Below are 6,555 nucleotides of genomic sequence, written 5' to 3'. Positions count from 1 at the left end.
TGGTTCAGTTTATGTATTGTAAATGTCTCTAAATTGTATTTTGGGATCCCAAAAGTCAAAATTTTATGGTTTTCAATGTAATGGGATTATTTCTAAAAATTTTCCTCTGTTTATGGCTTAATTACACTATTTGACCTAAAACCTCAATTAGCGAGTTGAAAGCACGTTTTTAAACTCACTTAGTAACGGTTCTAAGGAAGTAGGGCGTTACAACTTCGGTATAGGGTCTCACCATAAACCCATGAACAGACCCCTTCCCATTCTCGACAGATGACTCACTAAACTCTCTCTCTCACACACTAAAATCCCACTTCGGTGTAGGGTCTCGCCATAAACCCATAAACAAACCCCTTCTTCTTCCCATTCTCGATGGATGACTCTCTCTCCCTCCTCTGCAACCTCTCTCTCTCACTAAAATCCCACTTCCAAGTGATAAATCTCTCACAAACTCACCACTACTACAAAAAGTGAGGTTTTGCGCCGGCAAAAGTCCGCGACATATCCCCGTCGCTAATTGCACTTTTGCCGACGTAAAACGTAATGCGCCAGCAATGGTATATTTTGGCGACGAAAAAATGCGCTGAGAAAAATAAGGATGTGCTGGGAATTTTTTTTGTCACATTGTTGTGGAAAACACTTTTAGCGGCGCAAAAATGCGCCGGCAAAAGATGACTCTTTTAGTGGCGTGTTTTTGTGCCGGAAAATGTGTATATATGCAGTGAGGATTGAGACTTTTGCCAACGTAATTTTGCGCAGGTAAAAGTAATTTTTAAATAATTTTTTTTATTATATTACTAATTTTATTTTCAATATATTAATATTAATTAATAAAATTTGATTTTAATATATTAATAATTATTTAATTTTTTAGTAATATTATTTTATTAGAAATAAAATTAAAATTAAAATTTTATAAATAAATAAAAAAAATTACAACTATTAATATTTATTGTCTCCACCAAACATAAAAATATAAAAGTAGTTTAGTAAATTAAATGTATAATAAATTAAAATTTAAATAAATAAAAAAAAAATTCTAGAAATGAGTACTGCCCGCCTCATCATCCCCACCCCCGTCAACAGCATCGTCCTCGTCCGGATCCTATTCTGGTAAGTCGACAGTAAAACTAGGAGCCAATTCACCAACCTGCTTCAACAAAGCACTGAGCAGGACATCTTGATGCCGTTGACGACTCTCAAGTTTAGTCGTATACTTCTTTAGGTTCTGATTTTCTAGCATAATGTCTTGACTTTTCTGCAAAATGGTGTCCACTTTAGGTGGTAATTTCCCGAACATTTGAGAAGTTGACGAAGATGCTGCCATCTTTGCGCCAATTGCCTTCAACCTAGGCAACCCCCCAAACCCTTTCTTATAACACGAGTGAGGTCCAAGGACATCCGTGACTGTATCCATATTAGGCGGGAACTAACCGTTAACATTATCGCCGACGCAAGAAGCAGCAGATGATACAGGGGCCGTACTCTGCGATGCTCGATGCTCGGTCATCTCAGTCTGCACAATAAAACGCATGTATCGAAGAATTCCAATATAACATTATTTGAAAACATAACTTATAAATTTTTAATATAACAACATATAAAATATAATTTTATTATCTATCTGCCAACATCCTATCATTAATGACTGCAGACCAGTGATTGAAAAAGAATGTAATTAATTTTGTTCCCATATCAGGGAGCAAGTGGGCTAAAGTAAATTTGGTCATGAAAATCCATATCTAAATCAAAATCATGAAGATGTTGATATATAGAGTAAGTGCAGTTAATTCCATTAATGGGGAATTTACGTCTCTAAACATATACATCAACTATATTTGCATGTTTTTTATTTAGATATGGATTTTCATGACCAAATTTACTTTAGCCCGCAAGCTCCCTGATACGGGGACAACATTAGTTACATTCTTTTTTTTTTATCTTAGTCCACAATCATTAATCATAAAAATATTGGCACATAGATTATAAATATTTAATTGTTAAAAATTTAATTAATAATTAATAAATAATTACTAATTGACAACAACCAATTAATAATTAATATTTATTAATTATTTACTAAACTTTTTTAAAGTTAAATGATCATAAATTAGTTAAGGTTATGCAGCTTACATGTTTTGTCGCCGCTACATCACTAATCCACTTATCCTTCTTCTTGTGGAGGTGCTCGAATGTGTCGATCATGCTCGGGAGCTCGCCAGTAGATGAGTCCATCTAAAAAAGAAAATTATTTAAACATTGTGACCTTTATAATATTTTCGTAAATGTAAGGATATAGGTTATTATAATTTACGTGATCATAAACATGGGCAACGATGGATTTGGAACCGTGTCCACCTGGTCTGGTCATTTTTGCTCGAGCTTCTTTATTTTTCTTCGATATACGCTTCAAACAGAAAATAGTACTCATTAATCTAGATTGTAATTTTATAATTAAAAATTAATGTAAAATCTACGGCATACCTGTTGAGAATCAGAAGCCCAAAAATCGCATAGAATTGCCCAATCAGAAGAAGTAATCGACCCAAAAGGTTTTGACTTCGCTCTCTCATTGTCCACCTCTCCTCCAACCTCTACCCAGTGTTTCTTCATCGTGTGGCGCCAATCAGTCAGATGTTTTTGCATTTGTCTTACCATGGCATCGTTGATTACTAGATTGTCTTGTGGATAAATGAATTTGTCCTAAAATCACAATTAAATTTGGAATTTGTTAAAATATTATGAAGATAGACAAAATATTTAATAGTGAGTTATTAAGGTTTAAAAAATTCTTACAGATAGCCTATTTCGAATAACTTGGATATCAGCTGGTTTTACTTGTTCCCAAGCTAGTGTAGTTAGGGGTACGGTGTTACGCAAATAACGAGCGATGGAATTGTTAAACCACTTGTCGTACGTTTGAATAGCTTTTCTAGTTTGTGCATCAAACTCTACTTTCAAATGACTAACTTTTTTGGTGGCTAGCTCCTTCTCGATATTGGCACTGTAATAAGCTCCCCTGCCCCTCTTGGAGCCACCACCTATGTCATTGCTTGGTTCGGCCATTCTACATTAAAATATTCATTAATTAACTAATTTAAATTATGCATGTCTGTTGTTTTTTGTTATAAAATTAACATTTTATTCATTATGGTTTTTCCCAACCTACCCTATTCCAACCTAGTGGATCCCTTGGAGATAGTAACTAGTCATGTACTTTTCCACATTTTTTCAAGATGTTTCTCAAACATCTTGAAAAAAATGAGGAATAGTACATGAATACATTGGCTATCCCCAAGGCATCCACTAGGTGCATGTGTATTACTTTATATATATATAATTAACATTTTATTTCTTATGGTATTTCCAAACCTACCCTATTTCGACCTAGTGGATCCCTTGGAGATAGTATGCAGTCATGTAGTTCTCCTCATTTTTTTCAAAATATTTCTCAAACATCTTGAAAAAATGAGGAGCAATACATGAATACATTGGCTATCCCCAAGGCATCCACTAGGTGCATCACTATTGTTTTTTTGTTATAAAATTAACATTTTATTACTTATTGTCTTTCCCAACCTACCCTATTCGGACCTAGTGGATCCCTTGGAGATAGTAAGCAGTCATGTAGTAATTCTCATTTTTTCAAGATATTTCATCAAATATCTTGAAAAAATGAGAACCAGTACATGAATACATTGATTATCCCCAAGGCATCCAATAGGTGCATGTGTACCTATATCTAATACTATCATTAATTAATGATAATAAATAAATTTTTCATTGAATTAAATAAAAAGTTACATATACTTGTTTAAATTACATATCATTGTCCTCATCATCACTAACTACAACATCATTACGAACATCACTATCACTATCACTATCGACTAGAACATTGTCGTCATCCTCATCGTCTTCATACTCGGCCAACGTGTCGTCTTCAAATTCAACTTCATCATCGACAACAAATTCATTTGAACCTTCGCTAACCAAATCATCGACGTTGTACACTTCAGTGGCATGGACATCGACTCGATCATACTGAAGATTATCAAAAATTGGAAGTTCAACCCACAACTGAAATGAACAAGAATTAACTTCTTGCATTATTGGTATATCATTTGCGGTCTCCGTATCATCAATGTAACGACCCGAATTTGTTAATCAGGCTTAGGGCCTTGATTAGTGTGCCTGGAGGGCAATAAATGATTTAATATGCTTGAATGTGGATTTATGTGAATATATGATGATGATGCATGTTTAGTTGAGTTAAATGTGCATGTGGACCCCGTCTGGATATTAGGGGCATAAATGTGATAAATGTTATATATATGTGATATGTCTTTGCAGCACGATTCGAGACAGTCCTGGGGATCGGTTAGCCAGAGAGTCACAACGGGGTTGAGATTCCGACTCGGGGCGAGTTGAGGGGTAATTTGGGTATTAGGTGTTATGGGATTATCGGGACATGAAAATAAATGTTTGGAGATATATTTGAGGATAGAATGTTTAGGCGGGAATATTGGGGAAATTTACCATTTTTCCCTCGGGGACGTCTTGGTACCCCGAGCCTTGAGGTAACCACATAGATTAAGTTAAATAAAACAAAGTAGAGGAATGGTTAGGAAACTTGGAGAAACCGACATACACATTCTCTCACAGCTGAGATAGCTTTCATCTTCTTCTCTCTTTCACACTCTAAGGCAAATTCAAAGGAACAATTGGGGGAAACTAACTTAAAGCTAAGGGAATTGCAGCTGGGGGATTTAAAGGAGCTTGAAGCTTGAAGATTGGAGCATAGGGAAACTTGTTTTGAAGCTTAGTCCAACAAGGGCAGGCATTAATTATAGAGATTATGTTTAGATTTGCTGCTGATTTGCTGCTGATTTGCTAGTGTTTGCATGTTGGTTAAGTTTGATCTGTTTTGAGTGACTTAGCTGAGTTTTGGAGCAGATTTTAATGGGGTTTTGGTGCTGTTATTGAGCTGGAATAATTGTGTGGGTTATCTAGGATTGTTAGCCAGGTTTTGGGTTGATTGTCTTGAGGAAAGGTGTAGAAAGATGGTGAGAAAAGCTGGGTTTGGTGGCGAGGGCTGCAGCCCTAGGAGGGGCGCGCCGCGGCCTGTGTGCGCGCGCGGCCGAGGGAGGCCGAGGAGTTCATGCGTGTCGCGGCGCTTGGTGCGCGCACCGCGACCCGTGTGGGTGACAATGGGAAGCTAGCCTCTGTTTTGAGGCTAGCCGCGGCGCTTGAGGTTAGGGCCGCAGCTCTTAGTGCTAGTTTGTGTTCTTAAGGGTATTTAGGCTTAGGAACCCAATGGTTAAGGCTCGGGATGGATTTTATCACCCGGATTGATAGAATTCAAGGTCTCGGAGGTTAGGGTTATGGCTCAAAGTTATTTATTGGATTAGAACTTGATGGATGGCTATTGTTAATGTGTTATGACTAGGGTTTCAGCGAGGCCCCGGTTAGAGGACTGTGCTCGGGACATCGGTGCTCGGAGAGCTCGAGACTCAGGAAAGAAAACCCTTGTTCCCATAGAGCTTGTATGCAGGGCTGAGCCCAATGTGTCTGAATAGAACTAATATGCAGGGCTGAGCCCAATGTGTTTAAACTGTAGGGCGTAGCCCTTTGATTGAATTAGCTAGTATTATGTAATTGCTTGTTATGCTATGAATGTTGTTGTGTGAATGATCGACAAGAGACGGAAACGGTGTTGACCGAGAACGGCGAAGGGCCGGGAACGGCGTTGGGCACGCTGAGTGCAAGGCCGAGAACGACAAGGGACTGGGAGCAGCGTTGAGCACATGGAGTGCGAGTTGCCAGGGCGAGTCCCTAAAAGGATACATTGGATATCCTCAGGGCGTGATCTACGAACCCAGGGCTTGGTAAACGCCTGGGACGGCTAGGCCGTATGTGTTTAGCCATTGGTGGCCTGTTTATATGCTTAATGTATGTGTTGCATATGATATTTGTTTATGGGTTTTCTTGCTAGGCTTCGGCTCACAGATGCTCTGTGGTGCAGGTAAGGGTAAAGAGAAGGCCAGCCAACCATGAGTGTAGCAGGCATGAGGCGGCATGTACATGTTGGGCCAGCCTGGCTGCCACAGCCAGTTGATTTTGGGAGATGTTTGTAAATAAACCTAGATTTTTTTGTTTAGTCGACTTGGTTCAGTTTATGTTGTAAATATTTCCAAACTGTATTTTGGGATCCCCAGGTGTCAAATTTTTTGGTTTTTAATGAAATGGAATTATTTCTAAAGTTTTTCCTCTGTTTATGGCTTAATTACACTGTTTATTCTAAAACCTCGATTAGCGAGCTGATCGCACGTCTTTAAACTCACTTAGTAACGGCTCTAAGGAATTAGGGCGTTACAATCAACATAGAAATTTGAGAAATCCCATACATTCCTCGGAATATATTCATTAACGAGCCTCCAATCATCCCCATTTTTCACATCTCGAAGATAATACACCAACTTCGCTTGAGATGCGAGAACAAAAGTATCATCTTTATAACATTCTTCCTTCGCATATACGCTCGTAAAATTGGATTCC

This window comes from Humulus lupulus, chromosome 5 (genome assembly GCF_963169125.1).
Source record: "Humulus lupulus chromosome 5, drHumLupu1.1, whole genome shotgun sequence".
In the NCBI taxonomy this organism is placed as follows: domain Eukaryota; kingdom Viridiplantae; phylum Streptophyta; class Magnoliopsida; order Rosales; family Cannabaceae; genus Humulus; species Humulus lupulus.
Note: the sequence above shows the minus strand (reverse complement) of the source record.